We start from the raw sequence: 22,737 nt of genomic DNA, 5'->3' as shown, positions 1-22,737 counted from the left end.
ATTGGAGCACATGTTTATGATATGTGACGTATGTTATGTGTAGGCTTTGCTTAAAATATACGTTTTTAATCTGCTAAAGGTGTGCATGCAGCTCTACCACTCATCTTGTTATGACAATAGTATAAGCTAATGCATTTAATAAAATGGAATTTAAATGCCCCTGGAATAGTGATTTATTAGTGACAAGGGTTTTGTGGGTTCTTTGTTTGTTTGTTTTAAAAATTTTAAAACAGATTTTATAAACAAAGCAAATTATTATTATTGGATACATAATAATTAGCGCCATGCCAAACGTGTACTAAGAGTTTATTAAATGCATTAATATATTTATATAGTTAGTTTTTATTTGTCTAAAAGCTGACTACAATCGAATTATTAGATCAAAGACAAACATTAGCGAAACTAAGATTAGCTAGCTGGCTAGTCTAGCTAGCTAATATCACTAAATATTTTTGAACTTTTTTTATTATTAGTTTGCATTTTGATCTGCCTGCAAAATATTGAATGGGCACAATGGAAAATAATAAGTGGGTAGAAATGCTTCCTGTAGCCTGAACTGTGCCCTAGTTAGTGGTTGAGTTGTTCACCTGTGTGCTTGAGGAACTGCTCTAAGAGAAAGTAGTTTTTGTGACTCAGTGTGTTTTTTTTTTTTCCTCTTCAGACAGAGAAAGACAAAAACAGGAAATTTGGATGGACTACTTTCCTCCCGACGAACTTTATCACAGCAGGGAGGACAGTGTCCACAAGGCGGGTGTCAACGTCCCAAATCGCTTCATGCAACTTGAGGAACACTTTCTTCGATCAGCTCGACCCGTGTGACGAGGTGTTCTGTTTGAAGCCACCCCTTCTAGAAGAACCTGAGAATGAAAACCATTGCTGGGTCGACCTAGTCTTATTAAAAGACAAACAATATTTTAAAAAAGTAAGTACCCACCAGCACCACCTCTATGGTCTTAAGCATGTTACCACAAATATTACAGCGATTTTCCATCAATAACAATTTTTTGTTTATCAAGGCTTCTCTTAAAATAATTATAAAATTAAAGTCATTATTAGTGATTATTTTCAATTTGTTTACGATTCGATTCTGATTATGTCTGTTTATTGTTTACATACAGTAGCTGTTACTATGGAAATGATCATTTATTAAAACCACGAGTTAATATTGTCCTAATTACTTTTTACAGCCGGAACTACTTGTACCATCAGACTTAAATAACTAAAACCTTTTTTTCATCAGAATCAAGCTTTCGCTGTTGTAGAAAATTTATTCATATATAATGAAAGTATAGATTTTATCATAACCTTTTTATGATACGTGCAGGTTTTCTTTTGCATTATAAATAATCAATACATTTGTTTTTTATTTAACACCCTGTCTCATGTGTCTTTCTTTAACACAGTCTCAGATTTTCTTCTGCTGGGAAACTGAACAAGTTGTTACCTTTACCTATCCATTCTAATAAAAATCCTAATATTTATAAATATTAGAGGTTGATTAGTCGATCAGTTGATGCTGATTAATTAAAAATGCCTTAAAAAAATCAATTGATCGGATTATGCTGCAAATTAGGCTGATTATTAGGCACGTGCATCTGACACACCAAACCGTGTGTGTACGTTCTGCTCTTGCGTGAGTGAACATAACTCTCCCATACCAGCAGGTGGCAGTAATCTGTATTCGGTGTACAAACAGGGAAACACGAAGAGCTAGAACTGTGAAGATGTAAAGCAATTAGCGTTTACACATGCCATGATTATTACTCACAGATTTGTGTTGCTTTCTTTAATCATGTCTGCTAAGTTGCAAAGATGAGCAAGAATGTCAAGAGTCTGCGTTCCCATTTTACCCATTTTAGATGTGTTGCCCAAATATATCAGTCAAAGAAATCATCCATTAGATGCCCTGATTTTTTTTAAATATCGTCATCGGCCAGAGAAAAACCCATATCGGTCCACCTATAGTTGAGATAAAGCATTTGGAATACCAGAAACCATTCATTGTAAATGTTCATAATTTGGATAATGTGAATTTCTAGTTAACTGTTCCATAAACTTTTAAACATTGTAAGATATTCAAAGTTACTGTACCAAACATGCTCATCTCTCCAAACACCACTAATTAATTTAGACTCAACAAGCTCAACATTCATTTTCTATAATACACCATTGATTGTGCGCTAGGCGACGAATGCTAGAGGGACCTTTGAGTATCCAGCCGTAATTTCAATTTGCAATGCATATGTTTTTGAAAAAAGCCCACAGTTAACTTACCCAGAGCCTCCAGAGCCATACGGCAGGTTCTCTCTCCTATGTATGTGTGTGTGTCAGTGTGGGTGTGAGAGAGAGGCAGAAAAAGAGAGGGGGATCCATTAATATGCATGGCCTTGCTAAAAGCTTCACGCTGACCTACATGAGAAGGTTCAGTATACTCTCCAACCGTGTGCCACCACTTGCGGGACTTCGTCATCCATGTTCCCCTCCCTAATTAGTGCCTCCTTTCTGCCCTCCAGCCTTTTTGGAGTGAATGTTGAACTTGTTGTAGGTTGTTGTAGGTCAGGGATGTGGCACCAAGTGCTAGTGCTCAGACGGCGCTCTGACACTTTGGGAGAGATGCTTTATTTAGGTGGTACAAGAAGACTTTGCTTGAGTTGCTTGCTCTCTAATCTCCCCGTGTGTGAACAGCACTTTGTCCCCCTCTCAAGGTAATCTTTAAAGTTTGTTTTTTTTCAGTTAGCGTGCATTTGTTGTGTTCTAGTCTCTCCTCTTTGCTCATTTGCATCCTTTCCTGTAATCTGTGTCACAGTTCAAGAGCAACACTGTCATGGATGTGCTTCAATAATAAATAAATAAATGAATAAAACAAAGAGGAGAATTGATTTGCATGTTAATTTTTGCCGCTTTATTTGTTGTTGGGAGAAAGAAGCAGTCTGAAGTGCTCAGGCATGTTAAAAGTTCTAAGATGTTGACACTCGTGTTCCTATCTTGTTGTTGTCTACGGATAAGTTAGCATAGTCGATGCTAAAGGACAGCTGTTGCTCGAGGGAATAGGCCACTGGCTCGAGTTAAACAGTACAGTGGTGTGTGCTGTCAGTGCTGGCTAGCTGAGGATCACTCACAGTTTTAGGGCAACTGGGGAATGTGTTAGCTCTGGGCATTGTGCATAATAATGAGACCCAACAGATGTAGAGCTCCAGAGTGTGGCCGTCACTGGCTTGCTCATAGCATTTGTCAGAAAATATATGCTGGGTGCAGTAGTCCAGACTGAAAATACAAATATGGTGTCGTTGCTTCACCATTTTTACTAAAAATACACAAGGACATATGTGAGGACACCACCGGGGATTTAATTTCAGTCTGTGTTTTTGTTAGGGTTTTAGATGCAGTTAGTCACACACACACACACACACACACACACACACACACACACACACACACACACACACACACACGCACACACAAATATGTGTAGTTATTGGTTAGTAAAATAAATATGTTGCAAAGTTTTTGCTTAAATATATAACCGATCATGACATTTAGAAATGAATAATGCATGCACACATCATTAACTTTTGCCACACATAATATGTAAAGGTTATGAAATTATAAATGTTTTTTTATATAAAATTGTTCATGCCACTCCAAGTCACAGGATTCACAAATCACACCCATATGTGCTCATTCCAAAACCATAGGCATTAACACAGAGCTTTTAGCTTTTAAAGTTGGCTTGAGGTCAGAGCTCTATGCTCTTCCAAAGTTGATGTGTTAGAAGCAGGAAAAGTTGGGCAAGTTTAAAAATTTGAGTGACTTTAACAAGGGCCAAATTGTGACGGCTAGACGACTGGGTCAGAGCATCTCCAAAACTGCAGCTATTGTGGGTTGTTCCCAGTCTGCACTGGTCAGTATCTATCAAAAGTGGTCCAAGGAATTAATAGCGGTGATCGGTGACATGGGCTGGTCTGTGTGGTCCGATTCAACAGACGACTTACTGTAGCTTAAATTAATGAAGAAGTTAAGGATGTAATGCTTGACCAGTTTTCCAAGCAAAAGTGGGACCAGCACAATATTAGGCAGTTGGTTATAATGTTATGCCTAATCAATGGCCATGAAGTTATCCCTGGTCGATGTATAGTGTATATTAGCATTATGGTTTTTGTTATATGTTAAATGCTTTGTGTGAGTAAACAGTATATATTTTTTTATATCACAGAATTGTTACATTCTCAATTCTAAATATTGTTTATTCATTTTCTATAACAGCGACTCTGACTGTCAGATTAATGAGCTTACTCAAATTTTTTATACCTGTGTAATAATGTAGGACAACAGAAAATAGGAGCCTCTAAGGAGGGGATTTGCCCTGGATTTGAGTGTAGTGAATTTTCTGTCAGAGGTCCCCAACCACTGGGTCATGAGAAGAGTTGCTACTGGGTCAAATAAACCAGAGAACATGTGAATAACTGACACTGTATTATTTATTGGGCATTTTACCCTTTAAGAGTCACTATTTAAATTTGCATGCTGTGTGATTTCAGAAGACATCCACAGTTTCAGATCATTATTAACATAAATGTTAAACAAACATCCCTCAAAAGTTTCTTTAGTGGAGGATGTAAGAAAAGATCATGTGATGGTGGAAATAGACAGACAGCTACCGACAAGAAAAACGGTAAAAAAACAATCTGGTTTGCCTCACAATTTCACAGAAAGTATTTATTTGTCTGAAACTAAAAATGTGCAGTGGGGTGACAATATACCAGGGATGTGCAGCTGAGTAGTATTTTGATCCATATTTTATCAATATAAATTCACTTTTAAATTAATTTGTTGGTTAATCTATTGGTACCCTACAGCTGTGAACAGCTATCTCACTCGCTCACTGAATTCTCTCAACTGTTGATTATGTTGATTATATTCCTAATAATTAAATCTATTTACCACACATTAAAGAGCAGTGATATGACAATTTCTTCTTATTTAGGATTGCAAGAAACAGAAAACAAAAACCTCTAGATAGTATTTGTCATTTTAACATTTTAGTAAAGACACGAATTTCAAAAAGTACCCACAGTTCGTAAAGTTTGGCTATACCAACAATATTTTTCTTTCTTTCCAACAATCTATGCAATTATCAAATTTTATTTCTAGTAAATGCATTAATTCTTGTATAATTCCTGGAGCACTTGTATGAATATTCAGCTGTCTTCAGCAGTTTCAGGAAGAATGTCTCCCACTTGTTTCAGTACGAAGTAGAACACAATTGTGCATAAATAATGCTAGATCAATATGTGGGCTGTTTTCTTTTTTTTACTTAGTGATTTACTAGAAGTCTAATGAGCCTGCAGGATGAAGTGGTTTGTTTTTCGCATGTAACCAGATGGATGTAGGCAATGATTAGGAGCAATTAGTGCTCCCCTAGAACTAAATAACTCTCTGTCATTAATGTACATATTTTACACCTCATTAGAACTAGCATGATTGGAGACTGAAAAAAAGTAAGACATTTGCATTTCAGATTCACAATATGCTTCCAAAGAAGGGGAGCATCAACCATGATGCCAGGCAGAAAGGAAATTTCTAGAGAGGGGGTTAAATAATTCTGGACCACATCTGTGTTAGCTGAATTAGCTGCAGTAGGCGATACATGATTTCTCCTCATTAACTGTACGTTTTTCCCCAATTTCTTTTTGTAATGTAGATAGGCTCTGCAATCAGTTTTTGCATGCCAAAATGTGCATCGCGGGGTGAAACGGGCAAGATGTTAACTAATTTTATTTTTTTTTAATCTTTCTCTTTTCACCGCTGAGCGTGTCGTCCGGGTGCACGTCTCGTCTTCTGAAATTTCCTCGCCTCTTTCATGGAAACATATTGGGGCAGCGTTTGCCAGCTGTCTGCTTCCTTCGCCTTCTGCTGCCATTATCCTCAGGCACCACCCCACCTTATGGCTGCCCAGCCTGCCAGGAATGAGAGAGAGAAAGAGAGAGCGAAAGGGGGAGGTACTGAAATAGGGATAGTGAGAGAGGGCCTTTCCAAAATCAAAAGGTGTCTCTTCCAGACCATCCTCATGGTGTTCATCTTCCATGCAAGATATTGAGTCAGTTCAAGTGCTTATTGTGCGGCACAGTCAGGTTTATGCCATCCATAGGTTCATCGTAAGATTCATTATTATGTTGTGGCAAAAAAAGTAGACTCACCTCAGCACCAGAAATCCCTGCCAGTATTAACTCTCTACTGTGAATTAATCCTGTGAGTTGGCCTGGCATTTGCCAGTCTAAACTGGGAAGTAATTGAAGCTCCTTTGGTGAGCAAGTATTAGCACAGTTGCTGTAGAGGCTGTCGTCTTGGCTCTTGTGTGTACTTCTGGCCTCTAGCAAAGATTCCTGCAGGGTAATGAAAAAGCTCAAAACTGGACTTGAGTCAGAGTTGGAGACGCTACTGTGAGACACATCTTAAATCACTTCTGGAGCTTATTTGCAGAAATCAAGTGGGCTAGTGTCGCATCCAGATGCCATAAGGGCACAAGGCATAAATTGTAAATGGTCTCTGTGTCATCCAGAAGCAAAAGCTGAGCCAAATTCCATATTAATTAAATATGCTTTTTTGTGTTTTGCTATTTTCTAATAGATAAATTGCTTCCTTTTGCCCTATTGGCACTGAGTGGATCCTGTTTCTGGCTGTCTGCCGTTGTACATTTGAACCGGCCTCAGTGGCAATGTGCAGCTAAGTATACCGACTCCCATTAAGTGGATTATTGCGGCAGGAAGGGCACATATAGTGCCTCTCAGTGGGAACTCGGACGCGTGCCTGCCTCGCTCCCATTAGGCTGTTTGTTAGCCTCATTTCGCTGCTGTCACAGACAATCTCGGCTGCTCTCCTCCATAAACACTTACAAATACAGGACCACATGCGTGTATCTTGGGAGCAAGGACACAGCTGCTTCCCCGCTCAAAATCCACTCTGGTTAAAAGGGCACTATAACATTTTCTCCACGATTTAAAAACAAATTTAGTGCTTAAAAATGATTATATAATAGTAAAACCATATTGATATACTGTATTAATCTCTATTACAACAGTTATAAGTTTGAGAAAGCCACATACATCATTGTATAAGCTGTAATGGTGTAATAATTTATCCAACGTTATTTATTTCAAACATTTTAATAAATTCAACACATTGGATCAACTATCAATTAACAAGGAAATCTTCCAGATTTTCTTCCCAGATCAAACCCTGACATATCAAAGCGAGGTTTGACTATAAACCTGGATCACCCATTCTCTTATGTCTGTCCACAAATATTGTAACTTTGGCATGACTAGCAGTGAGTAGGGCCTTTGTGTAATGCAGCTAATTTTGTCTAAAGGAAAGAGCTCATTAGTCATAATCAGATCTTTGCCTGTGCCCCTGTACAGTTGAAGCTTGACCTTTTGCCGTGCACAGCCCGTAAAATCTCCTGCAAGGATATTCTCTGTTTGATACCTCGTTTAATTGGAAATGATTTGTGTATATATATTTTTTTGGTGGGGGGGCTTCTGCTTTTGTTCGTTTGTCCAATTCAGCACGGAGCTAATGGTAAATGTCAGAGCAAATCGCGAGCCAAGTTAGCCTGGAGAGAGCTTAATTTTCCTGACGATGTCTAACTGGACCCAGTGTCAACATCCCCTCATTAACGATGTTGTGCTGAGCAAAAGCAACAGTTGTGTGTCTGATGGAGTGAAAAAGCCCAATGAAGAATGAAAAACAATGTTACCCGTTCCTCAGCATTTGCCATCGTTAGCCTATAATGCCCCCGATATCCAAAAGTCAGCTAATGAACGCCTGCAATCGGTTGGGTGATCAGACTGCATGAGTTGACTATCATGTCTAATTATGTTTGTGCACATTAAACGATGTGGCATTTCAGCGAAAAGGTCAAGAGAACTCCCTTGTCTTAATCTATGGAACCTGTGGCTTCTGGCCTTCGGTCTAGTGATGAGTAATACAAATCATACAGAATTAAAGCAAGAAAGTTATTTGTACAAAGGTATTATTTGATCAAAATATTCCAGATCAATCACAAATAATGCTTTGTACAGTATACATTGCCCAATTAGATTTAGATTTTGTATTTATTTTTTTAAAATGCAACAAAACAAATTATTTGCTAACCCTAACATTTACACTTTATCGTATTGTACAAATTGTACTTATTTTAAATGTACAGATTGTACATACTGAGTTTACACTTTACAAGTTTATGAACATATTCTTGCTGTTGCAGAAAGAAACATGCATCGTAAAAAAAAATAATAATAATCATGTATTGTGATATTCAGACTTAATAACCGCATAATGTGACATTCTCATTAGTGCCAATGCAAACTATTTTTTTAAAGCATCAGAATGTGACCGCTGCTACGAAGATCATCTTAAAGCCCCTAATAGGATCACGATATAGGAGTAAACTCACAGTACAGAAAATACACAGTAACAGCAATGGCAAAACCTAAATGAAACATGCTAATTGACATTAAAAATCCTTACCACCTCATGCTTACACTGAAGAATGTTTTGGTTTATCCATCATTTTCTGATTCCAGTGAAAGAAAAATAGTAGTTGTTTTTAATCAACAGCTCAATCTTTATAGAATCTTCAATAAATTTACTAACTTTGAGAATTTATTACTACACAATCTGTAATAGATATTTGTATCATTTTGTTCAGTGTGACTTGTAATAATCTTGACAGGCTGCTGATACTGCAAGTCCCAAACTGGCTTAGCATCAATTAGTTCTTTATAAATAATTTTGTAATGATATCTAATGTAAGTGAGCAGTATCTTTTTTACAGTAGTGTCATGTGTTTTTAGGATCATTTACAGCTAAAGGAGAGTGAAAACAAGTGAGCTGACAACAAGCCAACCTCATCCAACCAATCCTTACTGGATCTTTGCCAGTAAAATCCAGCCTTTGGCAACCCACCCAGTTTACCAACCCTTTAAAGCAGGCAGGCTCCTGACCTGGATAAAAACCCTATTTTAAGGTACAGTACCCTCTTTTCCTTATATTTGAGGAATTTTTTCTTTATGAACCATGACTGGTTTTGATAGCTTGAAAACCAATATTAGGTCATTAATGTGGTAGACCATTTTGTTCTGAGTAACAGTGTAGGAATTTGTTTATTACAACAAGAAAAAACTATATTCAGATTCATATTGCAAATATTATTAGACCCATCTGCACAATTTTTTTATTTTTTTATTTTCTTATCACGACATTTTGACATGCTTCATTGGACACGAACAAGCACAATTTTTTTTATGTTTTCCGCACCCATCACCAGTGAAGTGTACAGTCTTTCAGAAGGCTGATTATATTTTGTAAATGATGTGCAAAATATGGAAAACTAGAAACATAGTAGATGATCGTGAAAAGGAACAGTATGCACTTGCAATGTCCATTTCATTAAAAAAAAAAACCTTTTAGGATCACTGACATATAATAGTACATCTGCAGTGAGCAAAAACACCATTAGATTTCAGTTTGTCTCACCAATATTAAAGCTTTCCAAGCACGTATTTTCAATGAAGCCATCAGAGCTTGAAGCGAGCAGTTTGTGCATGCAAGCTCATTATACTGTGTGCCATTAAATATGTTCCATTACAAATCTACAGTAAGTCATCATTTTGAGTCAAATCAATTGCAAGCTGACAAAAAGCTAAACTACCATACAGCTTTATATTCCTCTCTCAGCCCTTCACATCTTATCTCCCAGGCTTTAAAAAAATGTGTTAACCAAATTCAGACAATTTTTCCTCTTTCTTTTTTCTCTTTTGCAGTTTTTTCTCCATAAATGAGGCACTGGGTTAAAGGCAACAGGATTTTATTTTCTTGATAAATTACATAATTTCCTTTAAGAAAAGGTTTAAAAAGGAGAACATACTTCATAAAAATCAGATGATACAGTTTATAGTTGCAAGTGTTTCTAATTATTTCTAAGACATTTTAACTAAAGTACACTAAAACTCCATGAGCTATACTTTTTAATCAGGTAACAACGTTTACTATATTCCCGGACTATAAAGCGCACCCATATATAAGCCGCACCAACTGAATTTGACAAAGATTTTTATTTTAAACATAAATAAGCCGCACCTGTCTATAAGCCGCTTACATGTCTACATTGAAACTAATGTACTTTACACAGGCTTTAACGAAAGACAGTGTCTGTTACACGGTGTAACGGGTGAAATATGTTGCGCTTCCTTTAGGAGCATAGCGGTATTTTGGGAATAGCCTGCTGCCGCATTTTTCCGCTATTACTGCATGTGTGCAAGACTGAGGATTATGTCCTTAGTATTTTCTGATGCTTATTTCTAAGTTTTTTTGACTAACTTGTAATGCTGTTGCCAAGAAAAATAAAAAAGCACGAGTTTTGGAAACCTGTCTGTGCTTATATGATTTCTGTTGCAATTAGAGTTAGCGAGCGCTCCCTTGACCCAGACTGAATGCATTACAACGGCTTGTATCTAAACAGTAGCCGACCAAGAAAGTCATTGTTCACTGTCTTCCTCCTTCCTTTCACAACTATTTCTCTCGGGAGTTTATCTTTTGGCATCGTCGTGCGTTTAAAAAAATAATTTCTTTCTCCCGAAGCCGTGCAGCTCAGAACACAGGTGAGGTGCGTTTTTTCGTTTCCGTTCGGAATTTCATTGGTCTAATTTTATGGGGTTCAGTTATTTGGCTTGAAGTTTGTGAAACCGGGAAAAACCTAGGAAAAATTCATAAATAAGCCGCTTCGTTGTTTAAGCCGCGGGGTTCAAAACCTGGGAAAAAAGTAGCGGCTTATAGTCCGAAAAATACGGTAGGTGAAATTATACAACTCCAATTCCAAAGAATTTGAGAAAATCTCAAATTTTGGGGACAAAAGAGGAATGTTGTCATATTCAAGTCTGATACAGGATTCTAGCTGTTTAACAGTCGTGGGTCATCTTTGTACATCTGTACATATGACAAATAAAACTTGAAACTGGAAACTTGTAGTAGATGCACTATGCAGTTTGGCATTGTCTTGCTAAAAAATGCAAGGCCTTCCCTATAAAAGACATGGTCTGGTTGGAAGTATATGTTGCTCTAAAACCTTTCCAGATGTGAAACCTGCCCTTTCAATAGGGCACTAATGCACCCCCATACCAACAGAGATGCATGCTTTTTAACTGAGAGCAGATAACATGCGTGAACAAGATGGTCACGCTCCTCTTAAGTCGAAGGCTTTTCTGGATCAAGTTCACATCATCTTTGCAGGATAAAGCTTTAACTTGTATTTGTGGATCACTCAGAGATACATTTTTCCAACCTTATTTGTATGCAAGTTGTTTGATTAAAACAGTTCAGAGTTGTTGAATTTGTTACTTAGCATTATGAATAAATAGACGTATTAAAACAAGTATAATATCAAGTATTAAACAACGTTTTAAAACAACTATCAATTTAATAGCAAGTGTATGCTTACTACACATACTACATTTACTATACATACTACATTTACATTTGCATCATTTGGCAGGTGCCTTTATCCAGGGCAACTTACAATCATCTTATTTATACAACTAGTCATTAAGGGTGAAGAATTACTCAAAGGAGCAGAAGTGGAAAGTTGGTGGTGCAGGGAATTGAACAAGTGAATTTTAACGGAACCACTGAGCTACCATTTTTAATACTCTAACACAAAATAATCTTTAAAAAAATATTTTTTTTCTATAGAACAAAAGGACAAAATATAAATATTGTAGTAAGAATCATCGTTTTTTTCCACAATCCCGGCACAGTTAAATTTATTGGTAAAAAACATGTACATACTATAAAAACCTGGATACTGGAATTTAATTAAAATCTTTAAAGGTAATAATATTAAAGTAAAGTAATATCAACCTATCTGGATTACTACAGCACAATTTCCTTTAAAAGTTATTATAATACACAAAAAAATTATAAAACAGTTTGGGACATGCTATCATTCTTGGTTCTTAGTTCAAGCAGATAAGTTGAGTTAGTAAAGTAGAGGCAGATCTGCCTCAGTTACCGGTGCTTATCCAGACAGGTCCATTCTCCTCCAGCTCCAGGCCTGACATCTCCAGTGATGCCCAGTCACACAGGATCTTGTTACTGCTCTGACAAGTTCATGCCAGCTACTGATCTGCATGGCTGGAGGTGCAGAGATCTCAAGGTCTTTACAGGAGAACAGGCGAGGACTCGCAGTCAGCTGATGATCTGTAGCTAGTGGCGGTCAGGTGTGAGGCCTTTGGAGAAGGGGGTGATGGAGGTAACAGGCATTATTGTGACAACTTATTGGTGTCAGCAGTCATTATATGAAAACTCGCCTGTAGAAAAAAAAGAACTTAGGACTGTATTACGTTTAGCACTAGAAATATTTTGGTTAGAGCTAACATGAGATCAGTTTATGCATTACTGCTAGCATTGAAATAGTTTATGTCAGTGGTTCTTAACCTTGTTGGAGGTACTGACCCCCCACCAGTTTCATATGCGCATCCACCGAATCCTTCTTAAACGGGGCATCATCACGAATCATATGAGTAGGGTGTGTGTCTTGACCTCCGCCGAACCCCTGAGACTGGCTCACCGAACCCCTGGGGTTCGATCGAACCCAGGTTAAGAACCACTGGTTTATGTATAAGAATTAGCACTGGTATCATTTTTATGTATTAACACCAGCACTTTGCCTAAAAGACCTGTGCTTATATAGCAATTAGTTAAATCATTTGATTGTCTAGAAATGTATTCAGTTTCAGTCATTCATATGTGCAAAAATGTCACTTTTGCATTTATTTATTTATCTACATACGTATTTATTTGTTTATTTGTTTTCTACTCTACATAATAGCACACGATAAAGAAGCTTTCCCTGATCTGACACACTCCCAAATTAATCTTTTGGAAAGAAAAGGGCTAATTCGCCATCAGCTCTAATTGTAACATGTTCTGCAAGGCTGAGAGCAGGACACGTGGTGCTGACTACCAATTAAAGCAGGTGCCAGACAAAAGACTGTTTCTCATAGACAGGAAGAGATAGGAGGCAGGGTGGGGGGTATAGAGACAAAGTGGAAGTGAGTCCAGGAGAGATTCATGTCCTTTGTTAATTTAGTTTTATGAAGTATAAACTAAATGTAATTTAATTTGATAGATCTTTTAATTGTTTAGGTTTATTAAAAATATACATTATTAGCATTAAGCAAACACACACACACAACTGCAATCAAAAGGATCCTGAGGTGTCTGAAGCGGTTGTGTTTCTGTTTCAATAAATACTGTATAAATTGCTAATAATAAAAATAAAAAGGAGTATTTACATTTTCTCCAATACCAAGACTGTTTTATGTCCAGTCATACAATAATGTCAATAACCATCTAAAAGCATATTATATAAAAAAATGCAATTAATAATTTTGTAATTATGGTGATATAAATAAAAATGTATCACTTTAGCTCATTAATATTCTTAAGAGTTTAATCCCCCAAAGAACACAATGTAAATGACGTAAAATTAAAAAAAGTGAGAAAAAAGCCTGAAGGCTTATATCTTAGATTCTGAGCCATCATCAGTCCTCTATCTGGGGACCCTTTTGTTGGCCACCCGGGCTGGATAGTTCGCTGCTGGTTTCTGGTGGTCATGCTGCCATTGTGTGTGTGTGTGTGTGTGTGTGTGTGTGTGTGTGTGTGTGTGTGTGTGTGTGAGAACAGCTGGGCTCCATCACTTCTCATTGTGGGCTTGGGAGAGACAGAGCTGACAGAGTGATGCACAGAGCCTGGTCGCAGCTAATGACTGCACCATTCTCCATCATTATCCCCATCATTAGGAAATTAGAGGGACAGAAGGTATTTACAGTAAACCTGCCACCTCCCAAGGAGAGATAAATAGAAACTGATAAATGGGACTCCACAGCCGTTGCCTGTCGATTAACCTTCCGATTGCCCAACGTGGGTGTGTGCATGGTTATATTACCCCTCGATAACTGACACAGGTTTTGGGATTGAGGAAGAGACAAAGGCTGTGGGTGGGTAGGCAACATGCAGTGCAGTTTGTAAAATAATGGGATGGAGACAATTATTGCGGTTTTGAATTATTACAGAAACAATGACTATGGGGATGGTGAAGTATAGAATATCAGAATGTCAGCTTAAAGGCTGCGATGCTACACCTCTCAGGGTGGTTCCACAACATCCGAAGCCACGCTGACATGGTGTCAGCATCTGGACAGCAACCATAACAACCCTCAAAACATAATACCATGTGCACCAGTGATGAGGTAGAGTTCAGTCAACCGAAGCTGAAGGACAATAATGACTATAAGTGCTCTCGGCTGGCAAATGAAGCCAGAGAGCTAAGAGGGATTCACATCAAAATAAGAGAGGGAGAGAGAGAGAGAGAGAGAGAGAGAGAGAGAAATTACAGATGCACCATTTCATGCAATTTTTACTTTCTACCATGCAGATTGCCAGTTCTCCATTTAGATTTCTTGTCCTCTGTTCAGACTCCTGGGCTTCTGTGCAAATGGCCAGTCTTGCAAATCTTTTCCTGGTTTTCCAGTTACACTTTCAGTCCTCTATGCAGATTCCTAGTCTTCTATAAAAAGCAATGGCGGGCCGTGCATTTGGTACCTGGGACTTAATCCACCTCTTAATACCACCACTATCACATAGCAATTATAGAAACCATCAATACTATACAAAACGCAATATAACAATGTGTGGCATTACAAGACAACACAAGACACTTTATAGGACAAATACACAAAACACAAAATAGCACCGCCAGTAAACCTGCTGTATATTACACAGTGCGGTGTGTAAAAGAGTACCGAGTACGGAGTGAACATTGTAATTGAACAAAATGTAAACAAAATGGTTTGTGCAAAAAAAACAATAGCAGCAGTCAAGCAAGATGTGCAAAAACAGCATGTAAACAGTTTGTAGTAATGAGGGGATATAATATTGGCATTGATATGTGAAGTGAGTACGATGAAAATTACCTTATTATGTTTTAACTTTTTTCATGTTTTTACCTTTTTCTTATTACCATCTAACCAGTATTTTGAACCCCGAAACTATTATTATTAAGCATGCTTTAAGAAAGTAATTGAATGCTGCACTTAGGCATGTTGAACTGCCTTTTAGGCTCATTAGCTCATAAATACTTAACATATACCAAATAGATTTATTTGCCTTCAGCTTTTATGCTTTGCGGGCAGCTAAAATCCAGGCTCCTCTGCAGGGGGGGAAGATATTTTCAAGGTGGCCTTGAATCTCAGCCCATATCCCAACCATTCTAGTTCCTCAACCAGTAAGCCCAAAGAAACTTAGCTGCTTCACAGATTTAACTAACAATACCAGAGGTAAGACCTATTTGTAGCAAAAGCTCTGTTAATGATGCTGTAAGCATTGCCCTCAATCATGTACTGCCTTTGCAAATTCTGCTAGTTTTTTTAATTGTGTCTTTTGGGAACTGGGGTGAATACAGGATTAATGCTAATAAACACTTTCTGAGCACATGAGTGTGTCCTGTAGTTTACTCCCACATAGTAAGCTTGGTGAATGATAAGGTTTTTTTTTCCAATAGTTAAGTATTTGATGAGATCTCAGCAATTAGGCTAGTCAGAAAGTTCACTATTGCTGTAGATTCTTAGACAGTGCATTTATTATCAAAGAGTAATAATAATTATTAAGCATTATTTTTTATGAAAATGATTGTTATATGTATGTCGTTCTTGTTTTAACAAACTGAATAAATCTGATGATTGTAATTTTATTACGAGAAAAAGAAAAGCCACCCTGCATGGTATGCAACAATTAGGAAGCCATAATGATGGTAGTTAAGATTTCATTCTGTTCCCGCTAATGACTGATAGAGTCTATCAATTACAACATTAAATCAAACAGCAGCTGCATCCCAAATTGTTGCCTAAACTGCTGTTGGGTCCTTTCCTTCCTACTGCCACACACGGTGGTTCAAGCACTTTATCATAATCTATTTACACCCTCCCCCTAAAGAGCACTTCTTTTGCTCTCCAGGTAGGGGAAGGTAGAAGTTTGATTAATGATTGCATTTATTTTCTAAAAGTCAAAGTTTTCAGATTTTTACCTTTCCACTTCTTCAAACTAGCCTCTAAAAGATGTTCATCTCATTATAAAATGACGGATCCTCCTATTGCACATAAATACTTATTCATCTACAGCACCATGCAATACCATGGCAAATCCAAGAGGCAACTACAATTAACATGTCCTTCAGCTGTTTAGCTTCAGCTTCCAATCCAGACCCTAGAAAACTGTGCTCACCCACAGCTCTTTCTGATATTGATATTGTTTTTTGTAAGCAATACAGTTGTAGCAGGGTTATCAAGCAACAGATTTCTCTAGCTCATAGATGACTGCAGGCTTTTTTTTCCTTTCTTCCCGACTCCCTCAAAATACTCTAGCCTAGTAGACCGGTAAGCTCTTGGAAATTTGCACTCATCCCAAAAGTTTCCAGAAGAGCAGATGAAGGGAGTCGGGAGCAGATCAGCTGGCCTGCCATCCTTTACTTCATGCCAGACTGCCGGATTGGCTGCAAGGCCGGGGGCCATCTTGACTGACTGGCAGGCAAGAGGCTTGAACAGTTTGGTTGTGAGAAGAGGGGGGAAAAAACAAGGATGAAAAAAAAAACAAGTGGGTGTTTATAGGCACAGATCTGCCGGACCGGGAAAGGAGACAGACTGCAAAGGAGACAAATGTTTGTGTGTGTGCATGAGGTCATGAATGATACAATGCATTTGAAATGTGGTATTGTAAGGGTTCGCATGCAAATAGAGCTCGTAATAGTTTGTTTTTTATGTGTGTGTAAAATATTTGTTATTTGATTTTGAATAAGCAAAAAAAAATTTGACTGTAAGCAAAATCAATAATTAAAATGAAACTTGAAGTATTTATTATACAGTCATGAAACTGTCTAACACATATAAGTAATTTAAGTGTTTTAAGTGTTTAAGCAAAATCTTATCTGATTTTTTAATAAATAAAATCATTGGCATGTGTGTGTGTGTGTGTGTGTGTGTGTGTGTGTGTGTGTGTGTGTGTGTGTGTGTGTGATCCATGGTCAAGTATTGCCTTAGGAGAGACCATCAGTCTGTGAAACCGAGCAGCTTGCCAGGATACCAAGTGCAAGCTTTGGGCGGTGAGTGGGCATGCATCTCCAGCAAAATGTTAAACCAAGGTCCTCTATGTTAGTGCTGAATCTGAATTTTAGTTTTTCCCTGGAGATACAAAATCTGATTGGTAAAACATGGTCTGATCTCCACTGCAATATGTGGACCTCCTGTATCTGCTCCATCTGTTTTTTTTCTTCTGAGCTTTGATGTGGCCTCATTATTAATGCTAATGCTCACTTTGACTAACAGAATTTTTACCAGAATAATCTAAACACCAGATTGTGTACAGTGGAAATTAGGAAATTAGTCTGAAGCCAGTAACCAGTTATTTAAGGCTTAAATAAAAGTAATTTTTTAAAGAAATAAATATATATCTTATAGAGCATCGCACTAATTGAGTCAGTATCAAGAAGTGTTAGGATGACTGTATATATATGTGTGTGTGTGTGTGTGTGTGTGTGTGTGTGTGTGTGTGTGTGTACACATAGTCCCTGAGTTAAGATGGTTTGACTTACAATATTTCTATTTTGCAATGATGATAGGGATACGAACAAATGAAAAAAATATTTACATTTTTGCATGGCATTTTAAATTTCATACAATACGGTGGGATGCTGCCGGGATGTACACATCTCCCACCTTGTGAGATGTCTTACTCTCGACCAACAGTCAACAGAGTTCAGTTGTCTCTGAGCATGAATTTTTTTCTGTGTGTTTGGTGCTTCAAAGACCAAGCTTGTCTCTCTCCTTCTTACTGGCATCGACAAACAATGAAACAGAATGGGTCCGGCTTTTATGTTATGATGCTGTCGTTGTAATGCATGTCCATTGTAACTCAGGGGCTACCTGTATATATTTGGTGTGAGCATCCTTTGCCTGCAAAACAGCATCAATTCTTCTAAGCACACTTGTACTTCTAGGAACAGTTTTTGAAGGAATTTAGCAAGTAGGTTGTTTAAAATATCTTGGGGAATGTAGACATAGATCTTCTGTGGCTGCCTCAAATCCTTCTGTTTTTTCATATAATCTCAGACAGGCTCGATGACACTGATTTCAGGGCTTTGTGTGGGCCAAAACAATTACTTCCAGGATTTCCTGTTCTTCTCTATGCTGAAGTTCTTAATGGCAATGGCTGTAGGTTTGGAATTGTTGTCTTGCTGCAAAATAAATATGGGGTTAATTAGACGCATAATCAGAGGTGGGAAGTAACAAAGTACAAATACTTCGTTTTTGTACTTAAGTAGATTTTTCTGGTATATCTGTACCTTCTACTTACATTTTCAAACCATGCTTGTTTTAATCTGTTTGGTAAAATTACATTTATTTTTATTTTCATTGTACACGGTTTTCAGCCCATCAAATGTCATTGCATAGCTTTTTTCAATCTACCACTGGTTTATCATTTCCTGGCTCTCACACACCACAGATGTAGGCTAGTTTATGAAGCTAACAATGAGCAAGGCAGAAGGCAAAAAGAAGTCTGGGGATCCCATGGATGAGACAGAAGAAGTCAGTGATATAAACATGACTGAGAACAGAGACATTCCTGATCACCTGTTCATCATCATCTTTTCTCTGCTCGTGTTCTATTTGGTGGATGTTCAGCCTTGATACATTCTTTAGGTAAAAACATTTGAATTTGGTTTTGTATTAATATATTTATTAGAGATGTCAAAATTACAGAGTTAACGTAAAAATTTTTAACGTTGCTAATTCTATTAATGTGCGATTTATGTAGCATACATTTCTGTTTGACTGTTTTTATTATAGATATAAATAAATAAATATAAAAGAAGCAAAATCTTTAACCTTCAATGCAACACATTTATTCTCAATGTCCTTTCTTTACTTAGATATTAAAAATAACTCCACTGAAAAAAAATGTTTATATTAGTAAACATTTGTTTTTTATTGATGCGGCAAGTCTCAAATCAGCACTAAAATCCGCTATGATGCACACACTGAACCCTCTGGGGGCCGGGGTGTTTTTGTGGCATTTTTTCCTCATACACTCATAATAACAACAAAATGCTTTGCTTTTGTAAAATAAAGAAAACAGACAGGATGTGCTCTCTGCCTTCGCTGTCTCTGTCATCTCTCTTCACAGACACATAAATAAAACAACCTGAATCTCAGTGAATACTTGTCTCATAAACATAAATAAATATATGAATAGAAAGCTAAAAATGTCATAGATGAACGAATATCCTCTGATTATGTAATCTGCATAAAGGCTAGAATAGATACAGTTTCTCCGGTATCACCTCATTAGCCATCCGTGTGGAAACATAGCAAAAGTTTGTTTGGTCTTCTAATGATTTACGTAATTTAAAACACAATAATAACTTTAAAATGTTTACAAGAATATTCTGTCCCCATGCTTTATGATATTGGTTTCACTAATAACTCACAGTACAATGCTTTTTTAGTTTTACAATTCCAAACTATTTTTTATACTTTTATTGCCTTTTCATTCTCTTTGCACCTTTACAACCAGTGTTACAATTTTTTTTTAATATCATCATATGCTCAGCTCCACACTGCTCCTCTGAATGTATATATATATATATATATATATATATATATATATATATATATATATATATATATATATATATATTCCTGTCCTCTTGTGTTTTGTTGGATAACCCAAATGTTTGATATGTCATTACAATTACTTTAACTTCCAGAATTTTACACTACAAAATATAAGAAAGGTTTAAAGGGGATAAATACTTTTATAGGCCACTGTATAAACTCAGAAAAATAACTCAGGCATCTATTCTTTGACTACATAATTCCCTATTTGGCATTTACTGTAACCTAACTTTCACTACAAAATAAGTGTTATATTAACACATTTGGAAAATATGTCTTTCTGGATTTTTTTCTTTGGCACTAATTTATGTGCACAAAGCTGTAGCTATGTACAGTATGACATTTGTCTGTTTTTTTAAGCATTCTCTATTTTACTCTCCATGTGGTTACCAAATGTTTTCTGGATTCCTATGAGAATTAATGCATATTTTTTCACAAAATGCTGTGAGGACTTGGAAAATGAAAGGCCCAAGTGATTTCTTTTTGGTTAATGAAAATAATTAGGTCAAGTGTAGACATAACAAATAAAAAAATACAGTACATTCCATGTTTGTGTTTCAGGTTCTTTTATGTTGGTGCTGTTTAGTCTAACTGTATGCTTGTTTATGTCTGTGTACCAGCTGTGCCTGTAATGTTTTTATCACCCTCAAATTTTGGGTCATCCTCATTTGTGTAAATAATGACACTGCTTTGTGCAGCATGTGCTCTGGTGACCTCAGTTACTCCCTGTGACACAGAGATTCACCGTCTGTTAGAACACACTACCTTGTAACACTTCCCGCTTGATGTGTAGTTTGCATACTTCCTGTGTAAATCTCACATTCGATTTGGTTTTCCATGCACAACTGCAAATGACCTTTATAGCCAATGTAATTTTTTTGACAATAATTTAAGTAAGATTGTAACAGCTACCTGCCAAACCATCATGTTTAAAAACATTATTTTTTCCAGTGATGCAATATTTAAACAACTTGTAATACCATGTCACACGTGTCTGAGTTTACAAAGAAAACCAGCCTTGAATTTTAATGAAATCATGAAATATTTCAAACATAATAGGAAAATGCTGTTATTCAGTTTTTTGTATGTAACAGGATTTTCTTTCACTGTATCATTTTACACTGAGGTGCATGGTGCACAGAGGTCGCCAACATTCTGCAGAGTTAATAGCTACATACCTCCAAACTTCATGTGGACTTCGGATCAGTCGAAGAACAGTGTGTAAAGAGCTTCATAGAATGGGTTTCTGCATCCAATCCTTATATCACTAAGTGCAATGCAAAGCATTGGATGCAGTGGATGCAGTCCACCACTGGACTCTACACCAGTCACATAACGAATCATGCTTTACTGTCTGGCAATTCGATGGACGAGTCTGGGTTTGGGGTGGTGGTTACTTGTCTGACTGCATTGTGCCAAGTGTAAAGTTTGGTGGAGGGGAATTATGATGTGGGGTTGTTTTTCAGGAGTTGGGCTTGGCCCCTTAGTTCCAGTGAAAGGAATCGGATGTTACTCGAAGTTCATTTGCATGTAAAGGCTGACAAGCGAATACTTTTGGCAATGAAGTGTATTTGTAGGCATAGCTTCGGGTGTATAAAGTTTACCAATAGCCTATAATACTATAGAATATGAAAATAATGTATTATATGCTATTGGTAAACTTAAAATCCTATTAGAGATGATATGGTGAGTTGCTATATAGTAAATCCATATCATCTCTAATGTGTCACATAACTTGGTAATAGAGAGGCTAAGAGGATTATTAAGACCTTGTCTGTATGTAATGAATATCAGGTATGGGGCACTACTTAGAGCCATAATGTTGGTAGTATTGCATTGGTAGCATATTGGTGGCAAATTGGCTCTGCTCTACAGACCTTCCAGGTTCATTCTGATTCATTGTAATGCTCATTTCAATGTAGTTCTCATTTTTTGGAAGCCCTCATATTAACAGGCTATGGTTATGGTTATGTAAGGGTTACTGTGGAGGCAACCCTTAAGAATCCATGAAGATGGCTTTGGGCTACAAATGCTGCAAACAGTTTTGCACTCAAGTTTCCACCATTTGGTAACTTCAACTCAGTGGACTTTGTATCATATTAAATCTATAATGCATGTCTTGATTACAGTATACAGTTATACATACTTATTTACCCACAATATTTGGTGTCACTCAGATGAGAGTATGTCCCATTTCGAGTCTTGATCCTTTAAAGCTTTTTAGCACACAATATCTCAAGAAGGTTTCCTTGCAACTGTCACCTCTAGATTGCTCATTAGGGATACATTTATAAGGATAAATGTATTAATTTAAAATGTATATCATAAATCTATATATTTAAGTCAGTTCAGTTTTCCTAAAATTTGTACTTTGTTACAAATTGTTGACAAAATTATTTGCTTTAGCCCAGTTATAAGTTAAATAAATAAATAAATAGCTAACTGTCTTCATTGCGCATTTGGACATTTGGCACAGTATACATTAATTTCTTTATCTATTTGTGCCATTATGATGGATCGTTTTGGATGGGAGCATTCTTCATTAGCGTGGCATTGTTGTTTTGCTTGCCCTTGCAGAAGCTGTGCAGACTCAGAACCTACTAGCTGCTGGGGCCCAAGATGTTTTCAAATCTCCTCTACTCATGTCTTGCTGAGGGTGGCCATCTGTTTTTTTATCTCCTGGTGAAGTGCTTTCTGCTTGCTCTCTCTCTCTCTCTCTCTCTCTCTCTCTCTCTCTCTCTCTCTCTCTCTCTCTCTCTCTCTCTCTCTCTATTGAAGGACAGTGAAAGCATTTTGTTTGACACTTTTTTTTACCTTTTAATCATTATCATTTTCCACAAATGTATCAAGTTGGGCCTTGTGATGCTCTTACATAAAGTTCAAGTGTCATTTTATTATGCAGTATTAAAGTGTCTCACTCTGTAGTAAATGCTGCCGGAGGACACGACTGAAG

General features: G+C 37.1%; 1 long non-coding RNA gene across 1 annotated transcript; it reads left to right on the top strand.

Annotated features, from left to right (window-relative positions):
- The first annotated feature begins 436 nt into the window (after positions 1-436).
- LOC124380853 lies at positions 437-22,536 on the top strand. Its single transcript, XR_006924741.1, has 3 exons — positions 437-922; positions 8,856-9,028; positions 22,362-22,536. It is a non-coding gene; the product is annotated as an uncharacterized LOC124380853 (long non-coding RNA).
- The last annotated feature ends 201 nt before the right edge of the window (positions 22,537-22,737 follow it).

Source organism: Silurus meridionalis, chromosome 27 (genome assembly GCF_014805685.1).
Source record: "Silurus meridionalis isolate SWU-2019-XX chromosome 27, ASM1480568v1, whole genome shotgun sequence".
Taxonomy (NCBI): domain Eukaryota; kingdom Metazoa; phylum Chordata; class Actinopteri; order Siluriformes; family Siluridae; genus Silurus; species Silurus meridionalis.
Note: the sequence above shows the minus strand (reverse complement) of the source record. Positions and strands in the feature narration are given on the sequence as shown.